The sequence below is a fragment of the Protopterus annectens genome, chromosome 17.part0 (assembly GCF_019279795.1).
Source record: "Protopterus annectens isolate FY-2018-M chromosome 17.part0, PAN1.0, whole genome shotgun sequence".
Lineage (NCBI taxonomy): Eukaryota > Metazoa > Chordata > Ceratodontiformes > Protopteridae > Protopterus > Protopterus annectens.
The window spans coordinates 252,820,395-252,847,632 of record NC_056751.1 but is presented as its reverse complement, the minus strand read 5'-3'; the positions used below and the strand labels follow the sequence as shown (position 1 = coordinate 252,847,632).

At 40.3% G+C, this 27,238-nt stretch overlaps 1 protein-coding gene across 1 annotated transcript in view; it reads left to right on the top strand.

The window, feature by feature from the left end:
- The first annotated feature begins 556 nt into the window (after positions 1-556).
- TCP11L1 (t-complex 11 like 1) overlaps positions 557-27,238 on the top strand; it is a 969,080-nt gene continuing 942,398 nt past the window's right edge. Inside the window, exon 1 of the mRNA XM_044059530.1 lies at positions 557-845. The gene's annotated coding sequence lies outside the window, so the exon portion shown is untranslated. The remainder of the gene's footprint in view (positions 846-27,238) is intronic.

Here is a 27,238-nt window from a genome sequence, read left to right as displayed (position 1 = left end):
TTTTAGGGCAAAATTATTTCCTATATTATATGTAATAGTTACATAAAACAGTTATTCTGTATCTGACGCACCTACGTGGTATAAGAAACAGAATAAGCAAATAAAATGCTAAAAGAATAAGCTTTTATTTAGGCAAAAAAAGTGAAGTTATGTCCTTTGTACCGGCTGTTGGTATGTTTCAGCCTGGAAAATCTGATGTTTGTACCAAAAATGTCCCACTTTGGGCATTTGAAAAGGTGGCAACCCTAAATACTATCGGTTACGGTTTACATTGTGCCGTAGTGTATCTCATAATGATCCATAGCAACTCCACTTAATTCTATACTACTTGCTTTTGACATTTCAGTTTTACTCATTTTAACGTAATATATGACAATAAAACAACTTCACATCTTAGTCCATCCTCCAAATGTAAATCCAGTTAATCCCCGACTATCAAGGTTCAAAAATTAGACCAGACTGTAAACAAATCCCAGAATGCTCTGCTCTCAGTAAATGGTTTGATCGTTAGCGTTATACACGACAATCCCTGAAAAGCTTTATAGCAGTAGCCCATCCTCCAAATGAAAATCTGTCAAGTTTCAAGAATGAGCTCATACCGTAAACGATTCCCACAATGCTGTGCTGCAGTAGATGCAATGTCTGTAGCCAGAAGGGTGGAACGGTTTCTGTTTTGACACTTCTGGAAAAATCTGTAGTTCTGGCGTGTATTTTGTATTGTTTAGCAATCACGTTTACTTATATTGTTTCGTTTTCTAATTAATACAAAAAATTAAGGCAAGGAACCAGACCCTTTAAATTCATAGTTAAGCATCTATTGTTGCATAGTTTGAGCTGGAAGACAGGTAAGGTTGCCAAAAAGGGGAAATGATATTTACAGTCAGAGCTCACTTTTCTGTTGGGTGGTGTTAATTAAGTGTATGACATTTTCTCTACAAACTAGATTTATTAAATCAAACCTTACCCGTGATAACGTAATGGTTTATTACCCTTGTTTTCCTGAATAACGGATTCTGAATGTTTATGTTTGAAATCAGTGGAGGCATAATGTGCTGTGGAAACAGTTCACCTGTATTTGTCTTGAAGTTTACTAGCATCCTTTACTTCTGTTGGCAAAGTGTCTGTTGTGTACATTTTAAGTGAGACAACTTACTTTTTAGAACCACAGCAAAACAGCTTCCGTTTTTATGTATTTAAAAATTCATTAACTATGTTAGATCGCTGATCGTAAGTTCAATCGCAGCCTGGGAGGTGCAGAAAAAGTCAGAATTAACACTCAATGAAATTTAGCAAGAGACTGTGTATAAAGACAATATAGATTAGTAATGTAATGTTATTAGTAAACAAGAATGTAGAGAGTATGTAAAGTTGTAATATACATTATGTATAGCAAGTCACGATAGGTCACATTTGTGTTAAACAGAAGTTCATATGAGTGACAGAGATTGCTACAGTCGAAGGAGTCTCATAAAGGACAGTTAGAGCGTAATGTACGTAGAGAAGGTGTTATACAGGTTTTGTGATCTAAATGTATTTTAAGTGGTTATCACTTTAGATGAAACGTGTTGTTGTATAGGTTTACATGTAGTTACATAGGCCCACAGTTCAGGAAACCATTGAGGAGCATAGCTCAGTTTCCTAATTGCCCGAGAGAGAGAGAGAGCACTGTCTACTTAAGTGACTTGCTCAGTGTCACACAGGTAGGAAAATAAAGGGTAAGGGAATCGAATCCTGTACCACAAGAAATAGACCATACCCTTAATTCTATGTGGTTACTGCCAGACTGCAGTTCATTTAATATTTGTTGTATGTATATTTATTTATCAGATTGCTATCTGCATATATTACCAGATCCCCGATTACCGGATCAACTCTCAGGGTTGTCTTATTGGTAGAATAATTAGCCTGAGTGGCAGTTTTTCTAAAAGGCACCATAATACATTTCTTGGCATTGAGTTTTAATCCGTGACTATGGCACCATGCTTTGTATATTAAACTTAGACTAATAGGTGTGTAGTTTCTGGTGTCAATTGATGGTCCACCCATAAGGCTGTAGTTGAAAAGTGACTCAAGTGATCCTGATGGGTCATGTTTCAAGCTATTTAGGAGGCATCCCGGGATATTGTCGGGGCCCAGTGAGGCTGTGTTTTTGGCCTTAGCAAGTGCTGCCATTACCTCTTCCCTGTTAATAGTTGGGGGAGTTTATGCTAGTAGATATTTCACTGGGGAGGTGGGGGTGAAGTTTGAGCTGAACTTGTCAGCCAGCAAATTCACTGCGCTGCTGTGCCAAGTGAAGGTGACAACACTGACCAGCAGTTCGGCACACTGATGTGTGCTATCTTTGAGGTTTCAGACATATCTGTGGAACCCCTTGTGGTTGTCTTTAGCCTGTGAGGCTGTCTTGACCTCGTAATTAGCCTTGTTTGACTGAATTAATCCTCTTAGTTTCCTGTCTAGTTTAATTTGAAAAGTCCTGTCATTATGGGAGTTGCTTTTCCTGATTTTAGTCATGACTTTTTTGTTTTGTTATACACCCTGTTAAGGCTAGGATTCCACCAGTGTGGTTTGTTTTTGGCTTACTTCTAGTAGATACAGTAGCCTCTCTATAACCATTTACATAGTTTTTTCAGGGTCTCTGTGAACAATTCCATAGATTGCTGTGGACTCTGGAGTGGATGGGGCATTGAATTTTGACAGACTAACACGTAATAGGATGTAGTTTGCTCTGGAGTAGTTCCTAACTGTTACAAGGTTTGCTGAGGTTACTGAGTTGATTTTTATTTTGAAGGAGACAGCTTTGTGGTCCAACCTCCACAGTGAGGATGTGACATGGGGGAACACTCTCCTATATTGATGAGTACCAGGTCAAAGTATGTTTCAACCTCTGGTGGGAGTGTGCACTATCTGGTCTATGGTATTTAAGTGTAGGTATATTTTTGTCTGTGAGAATGAGGCAGAGTATGTTTCCCAGTCTGTTGAGGGAGGGGTTGTTAAAGTCTCCCATGAACAGGGTATTTGGTTTAATGGTGAGTTTTTACAGTAGATCTAGGTACAAGCGATGGGATACTAGTGACATAGAGGGTGACTTGCAGCTTGCTAGGATATGGTATGGGTCTTTTTCTATGGTGATCTGCATGTGGATAAGTCCCAAGACATCATCCTGTTTAACTAATGTAGAGTTATGCTTGTTGCTAATATAGATTGAGACTCCTTCACCTTTTGTCCCTGACCATGAAGCTGATGGCCTAAATGTGTGGAAGGCCCTGAAGCTCTGCACTCGTGGAGTACTTTCTGTGGATTTAACCCCTATCTCAATAATGGTACTGATGTGTATATTCTCCAGAGTGATTAGAGCTTGCATGGTGTGGAGTTTCTTGTTTAGGCTCTTAGCATTGAGCAGTAACACCTTTAGTTTTTTTTTTTGCTATGTCAGAAAGTTTGTCAATTTGGCATTGCCAAAAAAAGGCTCAAAGGGGGGGGTGGATAAAGTGTTTTTAGACAATATTCGGAAGCCTAAGGAGAGAGGTCTGGACCATCTTAAGCCTAAGGAGAGAGGTCTGGACCATCTTTTGTAAAATCAATGTGGTTTGTTAACCATGTCCTCCCATGCTGACAGATTTTAAATTGCCTTGGAAAGAAAGAAGAAACTGAGCCAATTATTGAAAGCCATTATCTTTTGTTTGTACTGCGTCAGCATCCCTGGCATACCTCTCAACTCTACAGATTTTCACAGAATGTCCAGATTTCCGCCTCATATTTTTGGTCCATTTTTCGTAAAATTGTGGTTTTCTGGCAAATTAGTGGCTAACCATTAAAGACTGAAGTTAGAAAATAATGGCAGACATTTGAGTTTCAGACGTCCTACCCTTCAAAATATTAATTCTAATGCAAAACCTGTTATTCTATCAACTTTCTAAGTTTGTAAGAGCAATATTTAAAAATTGTCCCTATTTTGGGGCCTTTGTCCCACATTTATTTATGGCTTTGTCCAGATTTCTTACTCTGAGGTTGAGAGGTATGATCCCTGGTGAAGATAGAATGCTGCTCACTGGAAGGCACATACCTACCTGTGACACACATTCAGAGAGATCAACAATGTCTCAATGCATATAGTCCAGGGAAGTACATCTCGGATCATTAACGCTCACATGGACTATGATAGAATCTTAGTTATCTGTGGTGGTATGACTGAGTGCACCTGTAAATTGCCGGGTCCTGGCTCTGGATAAGCAACTAATATTTATTTTCTCCAAGCAGCTAACCTTTATTTTTTCCTTGATCATCCTGGTGAGTTGGGCATGTGTGTGTCATATAATGGTGTACCCTATGACAAGTGTCCTGGGTAATGTGTTTGCTTATGGGCATTGCTCTTGGGGTCCCACTGGGTGTAGATGTATGTATAGTGTTTAGTGTTGCTTTTGGTGATTGCTTTAGAGATAGGTAAGAATAGATGTTGCTGTTTATAAGCTTAGGAGGTCTTTGTGGTTTGGGAAGATTGCTTTTTAGTGCCTTAGCGCAAGTTGGTTTACGTGTGTGATGGATGTACTGTGTGTGTTCCTGACAACCTTGTTTGTAAGCAAGATTTTTGCTGTAGTGAAATTGTGTATGGGCATCTGTCGCATACTGTGTTTCTTTAAGAATCAAATGGTTGTCTGTGAACATGAAACAATTGCTATATTTGGTCAGGATGTCCATATCTAAAAAGCTGGCTACGGAAACACTGGAAATTGCATATCCATGTTACCTGGACCTGTTTTTCTGTGTGCTGCTGTAAGTCATGGATTTGTGTAGAGGTCTCCTTGGGTGGTCTCTGGGGTTTGACACTAGACTAACTTAGATTGTTCCAAGATTTTGTTAGTAGTGCTGTTTAATGTGCAAACTAGTTGCTCTAAGCTTGTATCCATGCAATTGCTTTGTTTTAGCTACACCAAGTTATAGGTTTCAGTTCTGAGAGAAGTTTTATGGATAACATTTACTTTGTGTGTGTGTGTGTGTGTGTGTGTGTGTGTGTGTGTGTGTGTGTGTGTGTGTGTGTGTGTGTGTGTGTGTGTGTTTATGTGCAGAACACTGCTAATCACTTGAAATAAAACTACCAAGAAAGATTTCTTGCTAATGTAATGCTACAACAAAACAACTTAAACTACCTTGATAAGGCCATTTCAAGAATTGGGGACCTTCAGAATGATGCTTCTTTATGAGTGTAGAGGAGCTGGGGGTTATCAGTGCTGCTGTGTGTACCCACCTTATCAGTTTAATTTCCGTCAGGAGGTTAATTTGCCTGGCGATATTTAGATCAGGAATTACCTTCATTCGGTTGTGCTGGCAATAGGCATGTACAATTGATTGACAGTGTTATATGCTCCACTGACAGCTCTAATGAAGGTAACCTGTGATCTTAACCCATTAGTCACAAAGGTGACGCCCAATCTTATTTCACCCTTTTTAATTTATCTTAAATGTTTCTTTTCTTGTTTAAAAAAAACATGTTTATTAAATTATCAGATGAATAATGAAGCTAGGAACCACAGAAGACACACTCCAGTAATCCAAGACACTTTTTATTGATTTAGCACTTTTGTTAAGGTGAAAGACTTTATCAGGAGTAGTCATGCTTGCTAAAACCCATCTTTAAATAACCCACCCTCAACTCACATTGGTTAAAAGAAAAACATCACTTCCTCCAGAAAATAAACTTCACTTCCTCCAAAAAATAAACAATAAGAAAAACTTTTAAAATATTTGGTATACTGCTGATAAAAAAATGCTTGCACATAACAAAAACAGCATAGATTGCACATTCCTGATTAAAAAATATATTAAGTATTTTATGTGCAAGAATCCTATCACTAGAGGACATTCAATAAATTTATCCGTGGAAAATAAGATTAAAATATTAAATTCTATTAAACTAACATCTAATATGCAGCTCTGGAGAATTTACACGTGAAAATTTCTGCATAGGGCTTTTTATACACCCAACAAGTTAGTAAAATTCAATTCTTCTAATACTGCCATGTGTTGGAGATGTTTCAAACATGCAAAACAGATTGTATATATATTTTTCATGATTGTTCTAAAGTTAAAAAAATTTGGGAAGACATTGGTAACTTCTTACAAGCAATATTTTCAGATTCATTTGTAATAACTCCTTATTTTTGTTAGATGTCAATGAGAATCTATAATTAAAACAACAACAATCTTTATTTACTATGGAATATTCTTGCGAATGCTAGAAAATGTATTTCCAGAAAATGGAAATCTAACTCTGAACCATCCTTCGAAGAATTTTTGTCACTACTGAAAGAAACTGCACTCATGGAAACTAAAGTTAAAGCACTAAGGATTATACCTAAACGATGAAACAATAATCCATGGAAAAAAGTGTTGTTTCTTATTGAGACTTTAAACTTGAATACAGACCCTCATTGATTGTTAACGAAAAGAGGAAATGCTTTTACCTTTTTATTTATGTGATGACTGGATTGGATTTTTATATATTCAAACTTCAGGCCAATGTAAATATTGTATATAGTCTTATTTCAATTGTTGGATAAGGTATTAATAACATATATGTTAAAAATATTAATATATATATTGTTTGAAAAATCAATAAAAAATTTTGAGTAAAAAAAAAGCTTTATTTTTATCAGATGAAGAGACAATCATACTCAAGTGCTCGTGTTTCAACCCCCCCCCCCCCAAACTCTTCACCTTTCTGGCACTTGGCCATCTCTTTTGCCTGACTACATTGCCCTCTGTAATGGTAACTGCATGATGGACTTCCAAAACTACTTCATGCAAAGTCCATTCAGTGTCTCAACCCCCTGACATGAATTAACCCAAGTCAGAATTTATAAGGTATGGCTAACAAAGTAAATCATCAGTAAGTATCCAGGAATACACCATTGTAAACATGATGTGTACTACATCAGGGGTGTAGCCAGAAATTTATAAATTGTACACCGTGTAGCCATATTGAACCCCTGCCCCATAAAAGGTATAGGTCATATCAAAGCACTGAATTATACTGTTGCAATCATACGTCATCTTCCTTCTGCATAAAATGTGTAAGCCATGATTTAGCACTGCAGTACATTGCCTTTTACCTTATCCAACAGACTGCCTTTTGGTTACAGAGCTGCACTAAAAAGGTCTGTGTATGACTTCACTTATAAGGCAGTAGTGTGACAAACCTCTATACTGTATCATGGCAGCCAGTCCCTTAGATATTCTTTCACACAATTGCTGACATTCAGCACCAAGCATTTTGCCACATCATAGCAGCTAATCCCAGAAGTCCAACCACAGCAGTGCCAGTGTTGAGCACTAAGTCTCTGCGTTACATCATGGCAACGAGACCCACATATCTGTTTACACAAATAATGTGTAAAGCTAACAAGACACAGAGTTACAACATGTGAGGTGGTCTGCAAAGTAATGTTCATCCTCTGCACTCCTATAAGCGAGGTCAGCACATCTAGTATACTTGTTATTCTCTTACCCAAAGCAGAGTAACAATATTTCTGCATCTAAGTTAATCACAACAAGCATCTCTGAATTCAAAGACTTGAAAGATACAAATATATTAAAATTATATGATGAGCGCTCAAAACTGAAATACAAAGTTTTTGGCCCCAATGTAGCCTCAGCTAGCACTTATGTCAGTTCTTTAGTCTAAGAAACCGCATAAACCATGTTGTCTCAGTCAGCAACAGATAAACCAGGGAACATAAAAATAAACCATCTTAGCAGAATGAAACATTAATAAGCTACATAATAAAGGCCTATAATAAGGTACTGAACCCACAGTAAAGACTGTCGTAAAACTAAGCAAAAGTCTAAAAAGTTGTCATAAGGAAGATCATAGTGGAACACCATTTACAATGCACATCTCTAGTTAGACTGTCCTAATTCTGTCTTAAACCTGTATCTGATGATTAAGAAATACCCTGAATTAATGCACAAAGGTATTACCCACTTTGACCATAAATATACTGTTAATATACATAGCAGGTGGGGAAAAAGGGGGGCCCTGCTTCAGATGTAAGCAGTCAGGTGGCACAGTCAGCACTTAGAAGACATGCCATTTGGTCTCTGCAAGTCAGTGATGCAGTCACTTTTGTTGGCTCGCTGCGCATGACAGCAACATATGCAGTTAATTGAACATATGTGATTTGAGATTTGCTTGTAATGTGTGTAAGTATGTGTTAGGAACTGTAGCTTGAAACTAGTATATCTCTATGCTATAGCTACTGAAAAGTGTTTAAGAAAGATGAAAAGCTGTTGTGTAGAAATGTAATGGCTCTTTGTCCAGAGGATATTTTTGGTCTTTATCCGTGCAACTCTGAGAAGAGAGTGCCACTTTGTGTTTGGGGGGGGGGGGGTGTGCTCGGCCCACCAGTTGAACTAGCTACAGCTTTTCCACAAATATTTATTGAAAATGGTCAACACTGGATCACTGTTGCAGTAGCCTAAGCTCTCTGGGTTATAAACTATAAAAAATATAACAGGCTAGTCTTCAACACCTCAGGGCATTTTCCACATGCTGTAACCACTGTGAGGCTCTATGAAAGCCACATAAATGCAGTAGTTAGGGTGCCAAAAGCCTCGGAGCTTTCTTGCCGCCTAAGTGCTGTCCGTGTGTGGACTTTGTGGAAGTAACGGTCAACTCATGATGCTTCAAAATTGGGCAGATAAGTACCCTTCTAGGGAAAACCTTTCACGTTATAAGTTTTCAGAAGAAAACTTTTTTTTGTATAATTTAGGCTAGGAAATGTAATTTGTGTGGGATTTTTATGTGTGCAATGCTTGTGTGAAGAAAACTGTTTAAAATATTCTTTCATCTAATTGTTGCACATTTCGGTGTAAAATAAGTGTTATTAGGGAAGGATATTGTAGTTTTTGGGACTGTCACTGAGTATTTTAGCTCAGAACTCTTACTTTCCTATTAGGAGGTTTACTGTCTCACCCAGGCTGTACTACCCACATTTCAGGCTCTTTACTCAGCTAACCATGGTGCAATTATTGGTCACCATGGTTCTGCCTTCCCTATCTGTACGAAAATTTCTTGGTAGTCTTCGGGTGTCAAGCCAGCTTCTTCTTTCTCATCCACCAGTGGGACACACTCTGGTGTGGTCAGACCTGGTTTCTCAGACCACTTATTGTTGTCTCTCAGTTTTACTTGTATAGCTCCTCAGGAAGCCCAAATAACCAAGACTTAGACATATCTTCCTCAGCTGTTGGATTGTTCTCAGTTGTCACAGGTGAACCACTCTTGTTGGTCTCAGAGGAAGGAGCAGGTGAAGTTTTACCGTATAACCAGGCTAAGGAGCCTGAATGCAGGACTAATGCCACTGCTGTGGGTCAACCTTTTTCCAGGGAGTCTATGAAGAAAAGAAAGCAAAAAAGTAAGAATGTGTCTTCTCCTTTGTCACTGACTACAAATGGAAAAAGAAAAATGATTTCCCCTTTCTAACACTGACCTCTAGTCAGAAAAGTGGGGACTGGAAGGGGAGTGTTTTTCTGTATTGAATTCTCCTCAGGCTGAAGTTTCTGATTTTTGAGGAAGTTGTACAGATTTCCCTCAAAAAGAGTTACTTATTCTGAAAATGTAGCTAAAATGAAAGATTGTTTCAGTGGGGATAGAATGAAATTCCTATTTTGAAACAAGAGTACAGTGGTTTATTACATCCAGATCTTCCTCATGCTGCAGCTCATCATCTTCTTTCGGCTGTTCCCATTAGGGGTCGCCACAGCGGATCATCTGTTTCCATTTCTTCCTGTCCTCTGCATCTTGCTCTGTCACACCAACCACCTGCATGTCCTCTCTCATCACATCCATAAACTTATCTTAGGCCTTCCTCTTTACCTGTTACCTGGTAGCTTCATCCTTAGCATCTTTTTCCCAATATACTCAGCATCCCTCCTCAGCACATGTCCAAACCAACGTAATCTTGCTTCTCTGGCTTTATCTCCAAACCTTCCAACCTGGGCTGACCCTCTAATATACTTATTCCTAATCCTGCCCACCCTCGTCACACCCAGTGCAAATCTTAACATCTTTAACTCTGCCACATGCAGCTTATACTCCTGCCTTTTTGTCAATGCCATTGTCTCCAACCCATATAACCTAGCTGGTCTCACTACCCTCTTGTAGACCTTCCCTTTCACTCTTACTGGTACTAGTCTGTCACAAATCACTCTTGACACTCTTCTCCACCCACTCCATCCTGCCTGTACTCTCTTCTTCACCTCTCTTTCACACTCACTGTTACTCTGAACTATTGATCCCAAGTATTTGAACTCCTCCACCTTCGCCACCTCTACTCCTTGCATCCTCACCATTCCTCTATCCTCCCTCTCAATCACACACACATATTCTGCCTTAGTCCTGCTGATATTCATTCCTCTTCTCTCTAGAGCATATCTCCATCTCTCCAGGGTCTCCTCCACCTGTTCCTACTCTCACTACAGATCGCAATGTCATCTGCAAACATCCATAGTCCACAGGGACTCCTGTCTGATCTCATCTGTCAACCTGTCCATTACCATTGCAAATAAGAAAGTGCTCAGAGCTGATCCTTGATGTAACCCCAGCTCAGCTGTTTCTCCCATTTTGCTAGATTTAGTTTTCTTTTAGTAGCTTGCAGCATCCATGACAGTTCGTCTCCTGCGCTTGTGACCATTATATAAAGTACCATGTACACGCACATCTTTTCTAATTCCAAATCAGATTGTGCAATTATTTCCTTACCATAGTCCTCTACTGCTATTCATACTGTGAATGCTAACCCATTTCCTTGTCCTTGACAAGGCTGAAAAAAAAAAGCTTTTTTTTAAATTTGTTGAAGAAAGTTTATTCTTCTGCAACTTTTGCTTTCAGAATTTTGAACTCCCAGGCTTGCATGTTGAAATTGTACTCTTCTTTTGAGAACATGAGAAAACTAACTGTTAATCTTCCTTCCTTCCTCAGGACTGAAAAATTCATTGAATGCCTCGATTGTGTCTGCTTCTCAAGTAACCAAACATTCCTTAAAGTGCTGTTATGATGCTGTAACCAGAACTGCTGCTACTCCTTCAGTTATGAAAAGATTTTGCTTAGTTACATTTTCAAAACTTAACAGAAGATTAAGCTGAGATTTTAAATTCTGTCCTTGACAAAGATGTTTTATTTAGCCCTTCTCCTGCTGAAGTCCTTAAAAGATTAATGAAAACAAGAAATTGATTTGAGGAATTATCAAAATCGGTCAACTTTCCCTTTCTAAGTTCAGTAAAAACTTTCTAATTCAGAAACTTTTTTTTTTTCCAAGAAGCAAATTAAGCAATTTCAGCAAAGTTCAAACAAACAGAATTTTAAAAAGCAATGGCAGGCTGGCTTGAAGAAAGGGAAGCATCTCGGAGGCAAAGACAGTCCAAAACGTCAGAATGACTATTTGCCCATTATGTTGGCACATATTAGATCAGTGATTGTGAACCTTTGGGCTCTGCGTGTCAAAAAGTTGGAAAATGCCTGTCTTGACTCTGCTGGCGTCTCCACCCCCTCCCCCCACATGACAAAAGAGAAACAGTTCTTTACATATTTATTATATACAGTCATGTCTGCTGCTGTGTATTAAAATGTACAAGAAAAATCAGTGACATACAATAGAGAATACAATATGTGCACTGATAACTGGGCTTAAAATAGTGCACCAAAAATTACCCTACTTTTAGCAGTAATTTTGAATTGAACTGAAAAAAATATGGGACACATTGCACTTGATTTGATTAACTTCAGTTAATGACTTTTTTGTTGCTTAGTTTTTATTAAAAAGTGCAGAGTCGCATATTTCTTGTATTTTTGTTCATTCGGTTTCTTTGGTAACTTGGGTGTTGGTGAACGCTGGTGTGTCACCCAAGATGTTGTGGTGTGTCACTTTTGACACGTGTGTCATAGGTTCCCCATCACTGTGCTAGATGATAAAAGGAAAAAAAAGGCACCGCACAAGTTGACACTTGCATAAAGAGGCAAGATATTCAGAACTGAAGGCACAGCCATCACTTTAATCCCACTATTTGAGCAAGTATACTAAGCCCACGAGTTCTCCTTTATGATTAGAGATTTTCTAGGATTGTTTATGTGATACCTTTACTCCTTCTCAGAATTAGGCAGTCCAGGAAAGGTTTACGAAAGTGCAGGCAGAACCAACATGCACTACACATTTCCTCTACTGAAACCTGCATACCACACATGTTTAGCCTTCTGAGATTCATTTTCAACATCCTTTTTTATAATTCACTGAGTTATTCTTTTATTTTAAATTTTTATAATATTTACAAAGAATAAGGAATCTTCCAGTGAACTTTAAGTATTGGATTTCAACGTTCAAAATATTAATTGTATAAGGTTAGTTTGGAAACAGTCACATTTAGGACTAAAGTGAGTTCATGTTTGTACTTTTGCATTTCAGGTCATGAAAGAAAGTTAGTTATTACAAAATTGGCCTGAAGAAATTAAAAAGGTTGTTTTGGGGAGGACCCACCTCAAACCCACCCTCTTGGAAAGGCATACCCCACCTAGACATAGCCATGCCCATAGGGAGGTTCCAGAGAAGTCACCACTCACTTTTCTATTGTATAAAAACACACTGATCCTTTGCATCCAGTGTAGTGCACATCAGTGCTCATCTCTCTATAATAAAGAACTAGAATACAAGTGCACCGAGGCTGAGAGCTGTTTGTTTCCAACTGATACCAAACCGTTATTGTAATAATGATAAGAAATTGACCCTCAAATTGAACTAGTATCGTATACAAAACATCAACAAAAGGTTACTGTCCTTGGCAATATGATACATCTCCATATAAAAGACTATTCAGAAGACCGACCTCCACCAGTCAGGGTCCAGATTAACCAGATAGTGTAAGCAGAACAAGACAAGACTAAGGCCGTACAAGACAAGACTAAGGCAGTACACCTGGTAAAACAAAGGTCTCCACATCCATAAATCCAAGTAACTGCTTAACAAAAGTTGGGCCCACTCACCATTTTGTGTTTTGTTGACCTCATCCCTTGTCCCCTCAAGCAGTGAGCTTGCACCAGGTATTTTTTTACTGTTTCCTGTGGCACCAATTATTCTTCTATAAAAAAGGGATTTTGTGTGTGTGTGTGTGTGTGTGTGTGTGTGTGTGTGTGTGTGTGTGTGTGTGTGTATTCTGCTTGTGAACACTTGTCTGACAGTTTACCTTCCAATTGACTTGTTCCAGTATTACATACTGGCATTCATACCTCTTCCTCGTCTGCAGCCTGGATACTTACTCCTGTCCCAATGACTCTTTTATTCTACCTGCAAAGAAGAAACACAGTAAAGAGCCCTTGCCTCTACCACAGATGCTGGCAGATCCCTATGCATTAGAGTGAACTTGTAGTGGCCAAGCATTGTTCTTCAGACCACTCACTTGCTTCTCTGGGTTCTTGTGGTGTAGGCCTTTTAACCACTATGAATGGTGGTGGGAGAGGCAGCCAACCATGTCCTGTTCACCTGTTCCAGTGTGCAGTTTGGACATGTAGATCCATTTTATTTGAGTATAGGAGAAGACACTCCAGATGATGCTTCTTGGGGTAGCCAGGGAAAGAGACCTCTTGACAGGGTAGAAGTGCCATCTCTTATTTCCAGGATATTAACTGCAAAAAAGAAAAATGTAGACATTGTTCATCTGAAGTCATGGTGTGTGTTTGTAAAGATGATATTTTTTACAATGCCCAGGCAATTTATTACAGGCTGTTTAATACAGATGCTTAGAAATTCTTACCTGAGGGTAGTATCTGTAAAGAAATTTCTGAGAAACACTTGGTGGAAGATTCTGATGTAGACCGAGATGAGGCTTCTTTTCCTGCAGATTCCTAAGCCCAAAACCCTGATTCTGAGGAAAACTGGTACTCACCATCTCCTCTGGAGGAATTAGTTTTTTCTCAGACTATTTCTAGGATGAATTGGGTGTTTTCACGGGAACAAGTGGATGTTCTTGTTGAACTGAGTTGATATTATATGAGATGTTACAAGTGGATATACCTCACTCTATACCCATCCGTCCTATTTTATGAGTCTGGAGGATTTTTTTTGTCTCCCCACTTATGCCCATCATATTATTGGCCTGACACCCCAGTACCTGTCCATGCTGAGTCTACTAGCTGCTTACCCTCTCCCCCTGGACTTATTCCAGTGTTGCTGGGGCCGGTCATGGAACTAGTTATCTAGGGGGTCAGCACTTCTGAGCATCTGTTCGGGGGGTGGTTTTATTTTATGACCTACCTGTTTCTCCTCCCTCCCTTTGCGGACCTGATGGTATGCCTTGAGGGGTGGGTGTGTAGTGAAAACATGCAATATATTTCCCTACCTCCTCAGCAGCTCAGTCCTGTTTCCACCATATACCCTCACTTTTTAGACACTCCTACCAATGTACCTTCCCCAATCTCCATCGGGGATAGACACAAGCAATGCCCCATAGGTCTACCCACCTTCCTGCCTGCTGGTCTGTCAGTCGCCTGAGCCACTAATCGAAACTGGGTCACCTGAGTTGTAGTTGGGGCTTTATCTCTCTGTGCCACAGGAGCAGCATCTTGGAGAATATTTTTAAAGTATAGTGTATATGACTGCACAAAGACTGTGTCAAAGGCCACTGCTTCTGCTGCAGTTTTGAGGAAATGAGACAGGTACAAAAAAAAAATGCCGATGAAGTGAAGTTGAAATTTGCTATTCTGCTTTTGATAAGGATGTATTGTTTGGCCCATGTTTTACTCAAGTCCTCAAACAGTTTGAGGAAAGACGGACATTAATTCTGGGAGTGTTTTAATTTTTCATGTCCACCATTACAAATATCACATACCATTTAACAAACAAAACAAGCAACCCCTGTCCCCTCCAGTCGAACAGGGAACGAAAAAGAGATGGCAAGACATAAACAACAACAAACAGGGATTTTTTTTCAAAAAAAAAAAAGGGACAGTCTAATAATTAAGAATGACTATGCTATTATTCTGTCACCGCCCCCTTCCCTTTTTCCCCTACCTCTTTAAATCTGTCCCAGAAACTTGCTCTCTACATTCCCCTCTAGCTACAGATTTTATCAGACTCTTGTGTGTTAAAAGTGGTTCAGGAGGATTAAAGTTTGCACTGGATACAAATGCCTTATTTAAGGAGCATTCCTCTTTATCCTCCAATTCAAACAGTTTTTTTCCCTTGGCTTCTTCAGCATGTGCTTACCTTTAATGTCATAGAGTCACTGCCTTTAGATTAAAGAGGCAAACATTTCTATTCCAGAATGTTTCTGGTTCTAAAGAAAGAGCTTTCACGAAGACCAGTTCTAGATCTTTCCTTTCTCTATCTGTATGTGAAAGTACCAAAATTAAAAATGCTAACCTTCTGAGTCTGTTACCTCTCATTCCTCCTTTGAGTTTCTTGATGACACTGTATCTAAGGGATGCTTACCATCACATCCTTGTAGCAGAGGCTTTAAGAAGTTTCTCTTTGTCACTTATTAGTTCTCTGCATTACTCTTTGGATTATCTGCAACTCCAGTGGTGTTTACAAAATGTCTAACTCCAGTGATTGCTCATTAGAGACTGCATGGCTTATTTCCGTATTTAGACAATTAGCTTATCTTTATAGAGTCTCTTCCTAGATGTCAGGAGTCCGTGGCAACATGTTTTTAACTGTACTGTCTTAACTTATTGGACTAACATTAATCTTTTTTGTTTTATGTAAATCACAAATTTTTTTCAACACGCCTATCTATTCCTACATGTGTTAAAAAAATGAAATATCGCATTTTGTGGCCTGTATTGTCTATAGCGAGAAAGGTTATAACTCAGAATTGGAAGAACGAATCTACACTCTCCTTCAGCTGCAAATATTTATAAATTCTTTGAAGTCTTGTTACCTGGAAATCATTACAATTAAGTAAAGAACAGCCATGATTACCTCGTGCTATAATGCATGAACAAAACTTAGAGATCTGCTTAACAAGCAAAAATAACTGCATTTTAGATATGTAATAGATAACTTGAATGACTTGATGTTTAATGGACATTCCTGTAAATAGTTGTTTTTTTCTTTTGTGTGTGAGGTTTAGTTGAATTTTTTTCATTTATTACGTTTACAAATCTCTGACTATAAATATTGTTGTGATTGTTTTACAAATTGTAAATCCAATAAATAGTTTAAAAAAAGAGTCCATAACATGGGTTTTGTTTCCTCTTACCAATCTGGGACTCCAGATAAATGTACAAAAATTCTCCTTGACTCCATCGCACAGGATTCTGTATCTGGGTAATCTTCTTGAAGGCTTTCCTTGTAAAGGAGAAGCTGGGTTTTTATCTGAAAACTTTCCTGAGCTTCTCCAATAAGTCTCAAATTCTGCAAGTGAATATCTCAGGCTTGTAGGGTTCATGGCTTCTATGATTCTCATGATTCCTCTTGAAAGGTTGCTCATGAGAAAAAATGTAATGGTTTGTATAAAAAAAAAAAACGTATTGACTCAGCATCTTCATCTGCTGGAATTTCAGACTTTTGTGGGCTTTGCTGAAAAGGAACTGCATTAGTAGAGACAGCAAAAGGCTTTAAATCCAGGTTTTCCCTTTTCTCCTCTGATCTCAAGTCAGTCTGCAACTATAGACTCCTCACATTTTGCTTAGGGAGCAGCTTCTGTGCGGGTAAAGTGCAAAGCCTGTGGAACTCCTCAGATAGACCAGAGTCTATAAATGTCTAAGAAATGTTGGCTGCAATCCAAGCCTTAACATTTCTTTATCATCTTCAGATGGTTACAGACAACACCACAGTGAGACTGTGTGTGCACGTGTATAGACATATATATATATATATATATATATATATATATATATATATATATATATATATATATGGGTCTACTTTACATAGTCAACATTTCGTAAAGTTGAAGACCGAATGGCTGAGGCCATATGATCGACTTTCAAAATGTCGACCATGTAAAAAAAAAAAAACAAAAAAAACACTTGCCTTCACATTGCTATCAGGGTGGCAAGCCCCCCTGCAGCCTTTGGGGTTCCACCCCGAAATTAAATATACCAACTCAGAGATCACACTACAGTGCAGAAGATGGAAATCTTTCCATTCCGCACTGTATGGAGATGCCCATTCCGCATGGTCAACATTTCAAAAGTCTATCATATGGTCTCGGCCATATGGTCTTCGACTTTATGAAATGTAGACCATGTGAAGGGGACCCATTTATATATACATATATATTTATAAGCAGGGGGACACCAGGTATTACCCTAAGTGCAGATTGGCTATTATGGCTTTGGAGGTAGCTCTACAGCACTCCTTAACACTCCAAGCATCTTGCATTCCATCAGAGCAAAATATAGAGGCATGTAAGCTGAACAGAATGAGGACAGACTGTCAAAGAATGGAAACTGAGCAAGGGGTCTTTGTGGAATTAAATCAGTTGTGTGGGGCATCACAAATAGATCTATTTGCCTCCTGTCAAAACGGACAGCTAAATAAATTCTGTTTTGGGGCTTCTCGCAAGCAAACCCAAAAAATGGTTGCATTTTCATTCATGTGGTCAGGAATGTTCTTTTATTCATTTCTACCCTTTCCACTAGTACCCAGTATAATTTGGAATATTCAGACTGATTCTTCAAAAATCATTGTGGTGACTTCCTTTTGACCCAAGCAGCATTGATTCTCTCTTTTTTATGGGACTGGCAAAGGGCAATTACCAGAAGCTTCTGCACAGACTGGACAATGCATAGACATGCAAGGCAAGGGGAGTTTGATTCACCCCAGTCTTGGACAACATCAACTGACTGCCAAGCAAGTTTGTTCCTTTTAGGCACTTATTTCATTAGGACATGCAGCAGGTAGTAAAAGAGAGAAGAAAGCCTGCTACTATGAAGTTTTATATTAGCAAGTGGAAAAGATTTTCTAGTTGGTGCCTAGCCAGTAATTAGGGCCCCATCAGTGATTATGTACCACTGGTGCTGAAATATTTGTGTGAATTACTTTCCTATGGATTTTCCTATTTTTCTCATCAAGGTGTGTCTTGTGGATATTTCAGCATATCTGCCCATGGATCCTCCTCTCTTTGGTTTTAATAAAACAAATTAAAAACAATTTCTGAAGAGGGTTTTACATCTTAAGCCTCCTGGGAAACAGGTGCCCCCATGTTGGATATGAATTTTGTGCTGGAAAAGTTAACTGTCTCTCCATTTGAACCAGCTCATCTGGCTGACTTAACGTTCACTACATGGAAGACTACTGCTTATTGCTCTGACATCTGCAAGAAGAGTATCTGAGTTGCAAACTGTTATGGTTGGTGAACCATATCTGGTCTTTCACAGAGATGTCTATCACATTAAGAACAAATTCCTCATTTATGCCCATATTTGTTTCAAAAGTTTGCTTTGAATCAAGCCACCAATTTCCCATTGTTCTGTCCGGATCCTCAAAACCAAGAAAAAGGATTCTACATACTCTGGATATCCGTAGGCAGCTGGGTTACTGTCTTGACAGAACTAAGTCCTTTAGAAAAGCTGATCGACTGTTTATTTCTTGTGATGAGACAAAGGGATAACCCATGTCAAAACCCAACTATTTCAAGGTAGCTATTGTTAGCTCTTACCTTTTGTTATACCACCCATAGGAAAATCTATTCCAGGCTGTACCAAGACATGTTCTGTGAGAGGATTGGCATCTGTGATGGCATACCGGAAAGGGGTGGCCTCTAGAGGCAGCAAGATGGTCCTGTGTACATACTTTTTTACAAAGCATTACAAAGTGGATTCCTTCTCCAGGTCCAAGACTGGCTTTGCAAGGACCATTCTCCAGGGGCTCCTTGATCCTTATCCTTCCTCCTCCCAGGCTGGATAAACTTTGGTAATCCACCCATATAGGCCAAAGGCTGCTTCACCAGTGAGAATGATGAATATAGTATAGTTGTGAAAATTGCACTTACCATAACAGTTGATGTTTGAATTTCTCACTGCTGCAGTTGCTGTACACAGCCACCGACCGTCCCCCAATACCAGTATATAGATTGTTGCGGGGATATCAATTTTTGTTTACTTTTATATCTTTTAAGAGGTTTAGGAAGAGTAAGATGTCCCCCCTTGAAGATTTCTACGCTTTGGGCAGCCCCTTGGCAGGAAGTTGGCAACTCTTAATGGTCATCATATTGATCACTGCTGCAGTAGCCTTAGCTATATGCATTTTATCCTGCCAGGGCTACAACAGTTGGCCAGCTTCCAAAGCTTCAGGGTACCTTCCTTGTGCCCAGGCTGTCAAGCATCTTGACCAGAGCTGCCTAAAAGACAAGTAATTTGGGCACAAAGCCCTTCAGAGCTTTACTGCTACATATTGTACTTATTTTACTGCCTGCACTAACAAAGTCGTTTATTTAACTGTTGTAGGCTACATACTCAAGTGTGATAGCCATTTCTGTGCATTTAAAGTGTTTTTTTGATTGTATCTGCTTTATTTTCTGGAAAAAAAACAAAAAAAAAATATACTTGTTTTCCCGCCTTTCTAAGCTAGTTTAGTCCAGTTTTCAGGTTAGTGCTGAATTCAGGGTTATGTTACAAGTTTCTGTGTTTGCTCATACCTTACTTGGATAGAAGGAAGTTTTTCTGCTCACTGTGAGAGGGAGCTTTGAGCAGCCTATCTGTCCCTGGAGGAGTGGTTTCAGCCCAGTAATTAGTAGTTTATTGGCCATTTTGGGCTAATTTTTATCTGTTTCATTTCCCTGCTATAAAACCGCATTTGCTTGGTTTTGCATGCCGGGCAGCGCCGGTTAGCTAGGGTATAACTATTCCGAGCTCCACAAAGTCTACTCTTCAATTTTTCCCTTGGAACTAGACAAACTTTCAACTTAATCATTCAAAGAATTCACTTCTCATCCCTGCACTTGCCCAAAACTCATAGCGAGCACTAATAAACCTTAGTACTAGACCCCCCTATACTGTAGAAAAGGACAAGGCTCTCTATTCGACCTTACCAGCCAATCAGTAAATAGTTCACTGTACCTATCCAGGTATGTCCAAAGGGCAGTTTCAGGTGTACTCTCCAGTCCAACTGGTGAATCTGGGCATTTTGAGGCAATGTTACAATTGCCTCGTGTACACAGAAACTCTCTCCTCCTTCCACCAAACACTAATACATGCGAGAGATGCAATTGTACAGCCAAACTGGAGGCTAAGCTCTCTCAACCCAAGACTGGACCAGGCAGTCAAGAGGAGAAGGGAATTACTTGCATCACACCACCAGTCTCACATAGACCCATGAAACCAGCACTGGCAAAAGACACACATAAATACGCACAAACATACTCGGAGACTCTAAATAAAAATCTGCAAAAGCAACAGAGACCTCCAAAGCAGACATCCAAGCAACCTCCACCCCCCCCAACACAAACCATGAAACGCATACTTCACAAAACCAGTGTGTCACACAATCACAGCCCTTAAGGCAAAATAACATACCCAACACACTAGTAATAGGTGACTCTATAGTCAGGCACACTGACGTCCCACTCACTAGGCTGAACAAGGAGAAAGTTACTGTTAGTTGCCTGTCGGGTGCTAGGATCTGCCACATAACACAAGCACTCAGGTCACTCCAAAACAAGTACAAATATGACTGTGTCATTGTCCATGTTGGTGTGAATGACCTGAGCTGTACCTCCCTGGACTACATGAAAAGAGACATGGAGGCGCTCTCTGATCACGTAGCCCAGGCTGGTATGACCCTGACCCTGACTAGCATCCTGCCCTCACCAAGAATGATACCACGGTATAGAGAAACAATTATCAATTTCAACAGTTGGCTAAGCTTCTGGTGTTATTCAAAGGGGATCCAGTGTCCGTCAGCCTGGGATGACATGCTCGACAAGTCATGCTGCTTTGCTAGAGACGGCTTGCACCTGTCACCCTTAGGCATTCGAATACTGGCCAAGGCTCTTGCCACCCCCATAGTGTCTTTTTTAGGCAAGACTCAAAAAACAAACCCACCGCCGTAAATAGCACAAGTAACAAAAAACTGAGGGTAATGCTGCTCAATGCCAGAAGTCTAAATCTCAACATGCATGCACTCGAGGCACTCCTCATTATGGAGAAAATTAATATATGTGCAGTAACAGAAACCTGGTTTAAGGCTCCAGAAAGTACCCCAGCACTACCAGGCTACAACTCATGCCATATATTTCGGCCACAAAACCCGGACCGAAATACAAAAGGTGGTGGAGTATCCATATTCATCAAGGATACCCACAGCTCCAGGTTAGTGGCACAGCACGATGCTTCAGAGATCATCCACGTGCAACTAATAACTGGTAAAACTGCTATTCAAATTATAGCTTGCTATAGATCACCCACCATGTCCCAGGACTACCACCCTGCATTCCTGGAAACACTGGGAAACATAAAGGTCCTACCAAACACCCTAATATTGGGTGATTTCAATTATCCAAACATTAACTGGGAGAACTATGCAAGTACGAACTCCCTGGCCCAACATTTCCTAGAATTTATAAACTCAAATGCACTGGATCAACTGGTTAACACCCCCACCAGAGGTGACAACATATTGGACCTGGTCATCATCAACATGGGCGACCAGTGTTCCACACCGGAGGTCAACCCCTCGCTGATTAGATCTGGCCATAAACTAATCATTCTGGATATCCACATTCCGCCACCACCCCCGGTCAAAGAAACCACCGTGAAAAACTTTTCAAAAGCAAACTTCACGTTACTTAAGACCGAGGTAGGAAGTTTCAAAGCCCCCATGCTAAAGGATAACGCTGTCCAAGCTGCAAAATCCTTTACTAATGCACTCTACGGGCACCTACAAGAATGCATGGATCGTGCTATCCCAAACAAAACCAAGACTCACTCCTCCAAGAAAAGGAAACCAGTTTGGTGGACCCCTGCCATAAACAAGTTGTACAATAGAAGGAGGAAACTAGTACAGAAAAGAGTAAAATCCCAAGAAGGGAAGACATCCCTGATCAATATCGGCAAGAAACTGTTCCCTCATAAAATCATCCAAGGCTAACTTTGAAAGAAAAATTGCCATGGACTCCAAAGATAACCACAAGGCATTCCTTTAGCTGTGTCAAGAATCTAAGTGGCAGTTCTCAGATCTGCTAGGAGTTAGTGCAGAATGGCACAAAATACACTGAACACTGATATAGCCAACATCCTGGCAGACAGGTTCAGTGCAAACTTCACCCCTCTCACCCCCAAAAGGGCCCATAACTATACCAGAATAATGTAGTGCCCCTGAAATCGCAGACACTCAAGTTAAAACAGCCCTTTCCAAAGCCAGAAACACAGCATCAATGGAACCGGACGGTGTCCCAGGCTGCGTCCTACACGAGCTCAAAGATGAACTAACCCCTCACCTAAACACACTGTTTTAACCGCCTCTCCACAGGCTACGTGCCCACAGAGTGGCGCACAGCAATGGTTATTCTGTTCCACAAAGGTGGAGCCACAGCGGACCCCAGGAACCATCATCCTATAAGCCTGACTAGCTTGGTCTGCAAAACTATGGAGCACATCATCATGGATCTCATTAACAGAGACAATGGAAACCTCCAAACACTGGACCCAACCCAGTTTGGCTGTAAGGGCAGATCATGCCTCCTAAACCTGGTGGACTTCTTTGAGACAGTTACCAAGGTTATAGACGAGGGAAAGGTGGTCCACACAGCCTACCTAGACCTCACAAAGGCCTTCGACACTATTCTCCACTCTGGTATTATAGACAAGCTCACCAGCCTGAACATAAACCCCTATGTCACGAGATGGGTTGCCAACTGGCTCACGGACAGAACCCACATGGTAAGAGTTGCAGGAGCTAGGTCTGACTCTACACCTGTTACAAGTGGCGTTCCCCAGGGCTCAGTCCTAGGACCCTTCCTGTTCGGCATATACTTCTCAGAGGTACAGGCAAGCACAGGAGGACTATGGCTTACCAAGTTCGCAGACGACTGCAAACTAGGGGCTATAATTGACTCTCCGGCTGACACAGACATCCTCCAAAAGGGTCTCACTGAGACAGATACCTGGTGTCAAAACCATGGTCTCAAGCTATATGTCAAAAAGTGCATAGTCATCCCCTTTGGAGAAAACAAAGTACCCACAAACTACAACATAGGTGGTAGCCCCCTAAATACAGAAGACATAATAAGGGATATGGGGACACAAGTAGATAGCAACCTCTCCTTTGATAATCACATTGCCAAAGTGGTTAGAAAATCCTTCTATGTGGCCCACCTAATCACAAAATGGTTTGCATCCAGATCGAAAAAGGTCATTGGGCCCCTCTACGCATCACTCATCAGACCCATCATAGAGTACTATGCCCCATTTGGGATGTACCTTACAAGACACCTGCAACAACTGGAAAGACCACAGAATTTCCTCACCAAGAGGATCACTGGCCTCAAGCAGATGCCCTATGCAGCCCGACTGAAGAAACTCCAGCTGTACTCTGTTGCATACCGCCTACTCAAAGGTGATCTCTGCCTGATATACAAGGCCATGTCCAACCCAGAATTGATGTACATGCTCCACCTAAAGAAAACCATATCCCCTCGAGCCACACGCTCCAGGGATCTAAACCTCACCACAACAATAAATAGGACGTGCTGGAGGGATAGATTCCTGTCCCAGAGACTTCCCATGCTCTGGAACAAGATTCCAATCTACATTAGGCAGAGCTCCTTGCTAACCCTTTTCAAGAGAAACCTTGACGAGTGGATGGGAAACAAAGTTTAACCCAGGGATAACTTCAATGGCTCTGCTGGACAGAGGCACAGGGAACTAATCTAAGGGGGTGGCGAAAGCCAACATATTCCGGCTAGGCTTATAAATGCCTTCGGGCAGATAGCCTAGTACCTACCTATGAAGAGCACGCTTCTTTGAGGCTTTCAAGGATTGACGGTTGACTTGTACTTTTCTTAGCTGTTCAGATAAGTTCCCTTGGGGGGACTTTCGTTTTCTTAATTTTGATGTTTTATCTCTTTCCTCTTCAGGAAAGTTTATTTTAAAGGTAGGAGTGAGTTGTTTTAATGTACTGTAACATAGTTTTAAATGGCTCACTCATTCTTTCCTGTCAAGTTTAAAGGTGATTTAAAATAACTGAAAGCAGTAGGAGTGAGTTGTTGTACTGTAACATAGCTTTAAATGGCTCACTCATTCTTTCCTGTCAAGTTTAAAGGTGATTTAAAATAACTGAAAGCATTTTTCTTTGGTGAGACTGGCATAGTGTTTTTAAAGTGCTTTTTCTGTCAAAAAAAAAACAACTTTGTGGACTGGTATTGTTTACCGGCAATTGATGCTTTTCTTCCCTGGGAAAGTGGCATCATTTTCAGCTTTGCCATGGAGCAGTCTACTGGTCCCATGGTTGGTCCTTCCTCCAGCCACAAAAAGAAAAAAATTGAGCAAATAGCCTTTGTCACCACAGCAGGCTAGCAGTTTGCCTCAGCCACATGTGCATGACTCTGCTGTGGCCATTTGTTGTACCACAGACCACTGATCTTTTACCCCTGATCCCTCAGCTGTCACACCTACAGCTACTATGGGCTTGGGGTTAGAAACATCCTCTGCAGCTGATGGGAGTCCCCTCGTTGGGTAAAGGGGAGCCACTCTTGTCAGTCCTGGGAGAAAAACAGGGAAGGTTTCACTGTTATCAGAATGCTGTACCCATCCCTGAGGAAGCAGCTGCTGCCATTAGTAAAATGGTTGGCCCCATTTTTTTCCTGTGAAGCATGTATCTACTTCTCAAATTTTTTTCGATAGGAGTAGTTCCTGGGGCTATCTCCGGGTTTAATTCAGGCTATTGATCTTTCTTGTAAAGTAGTTTCTGGTAAAAGAAAGGGAGATTCCTCTTTTCCTGAGGAGATTCAGGATTCTGAATCTGAACAGGAAGATGCAGGGACAGACGTGTGTTTTTTTTTTTAAATCATATCTCTGACTCATACTCGGGAGGAGAGCTCAGTTTGATTATCCTTATGGTGTTTTCTCTCGCTTAGACTATTGCTGGAATGTGCAGGTGTTTTCAGTGGGAGAATACTGAGGTTTCTCCTTCCCTTCTGTAACAGCTCATAGTACTTTTCTGAGGATTTTCCAGAACATACACTCATTCGTCCTGCTCTGTCTGCTTTAAAATGTGTGTTACTGCCTGGAATTTTCCTGCTAGTCAGCCAGCTGCCCTTAAAAAGGCAGATAGAATGTATAAAGTTTTTCAGTCTTTAAATTTGAATGCACTGTTCCTAAACCTGACCCAGCAGCTATACCTTTAGTTGATCCCACTGCTGCTAAGCCCTTAGTTAATTCCAGTCCCTCTTTCAAATAAGGACAGGAAAATTATTTGTAAGTATGGGAAAAAGTATGTACTTCTGCAACTTTGAATTTCAGAATTTTAAGTTGTGTGGCTCATGTGTTAAAGTTATTTTGATATATTTAGAATGAATGAGGAATGTTTTATCCACAGTTTCTTCTTGTGAAGAAAAATCTGCTTTAAATAAATTAGTTTCTTGTATATTACGCAGGTCACTACTCATTGCAGTGTATGTATGATTCTGTTAATATTTTTCCAGAGTTGTGGCCACTGGTATGGTTTTAAGGAGGTTTGCTTGGCTGCATTCCCAAAACCTTCCAGATGTTAAAATGAGATTTTAAATTTTCCCTAGTATAGAGATTTAGTATTTGGCTCCTCTGCTGCAGCGGTGATCAAAATGTTTGATAAAAGGGGCAAGCTGATCCAGGGAATCTTTTTCTTTCTCCTCATCCACTTTTGTCAAAAAACAGAATAAACATTCTGAACAGGATTTGGGTAAACAGACATTTATGAAGTGGCAAAGACGTTCCAAAAAGAAGTCTCAAACCTCACAAAACCAAGGACACTGCAACAAGTCTGAATGACTGTTCAAGACACCTTGTGACTGCCTGCCACCCTGGCCGTCTGTCTCTTCCAGAAAGTCTGAATCTCCATGTTTGTCTTTGACAACAGATTGTTTCAGACAAATGGGCTCTGACAGTCCTTCATCAGGGTCACAGATGGCAGTGGGAGGAAATTCCCCTTTCCAGGGGGTCATTTCTCATCCTGCAAATCAGACTTCTGTTTCCACTTGTTCTTCACATGCTTTTCCAAGGAGTGATAGAACCAGTTTCTACTTCCCAGGTGAGGAAAGGGTTTTACTGAAGGTTGTTCCTATTCTCAAAGAAAGAAAGAGCTTGAAGACCAGTTCTGGATCTTTCTTTCCTAAACTTGTTTGTGATGGTGTCCATATTCAAAATGATGTCACTTCACAACCGGTTGCCTCCTCTTCCAAGTTTCATGGTAACACTAGACTTAAGCACATTTGTATAAATCAGACTTCAGGTATCTTTTAAGGTTTTGTGTGTCTGGATCACATTATCAGTTCTCTGCCTTATCTTTTGGATTATCCACTGCATCCGGTGTGTTCACAAAGTCTCTAGCTTTAGTTATAGCTGATTGCAGATAACAGGCTATCCACATTTTTCTGTATTTAGATGACTTGCTTATCTTTGCAGAGTCTTTTTTAAAATGTTAGGAATCTCTCGCAGGAGATAGATCTTTTGCACAAAGTGGGATTCCAAGAGAACATTTAAGTCTTTATTGACTCCCTCACACAGGATTATGTTATTAGGTTGTCAGCTAGGAGCCTCAGTTCCAAGAGCTTTTCTTCCACAGGAAAAAAATAGATCTTTACTTAGATCTATTTCTAAGATTATCCACTCGGACTTCAGTCACTGAGAGGGGATATCTCTGTTTTTTCTGTCTCATGGCATTTGTGATTCTCATTATAGCTCTGGCAAGACTCCACATGAGATACAGTGGTATCTGAAGTCTCTCTGATCCCAGCATCAGCACCCATTATCTTTTCAGATCCCAGTTCTAGGGTTTGTCAAAAGAGACATCACTTGGTGGAGACTACAGATATGCTTAAATTAAGGTCTTCCCTTCTTTCACCAGTCAGCCACCACAGATGCTTCAGACTTTGCTTAGGGGAGTAGTTTCAGGAGAGAGAAAAGTACAAGGGGTGTGGGATAGATGCAAGCACATAAATATCAAGGAGATACCTGCATGATCAAGGCACTCATTTCTGTGAACCATCTTTGTTCTGGGATCTCGTAACGTGGTTATAGACAATACCACAGTGATGTGGTACCTGAGCAAGCAAGGGG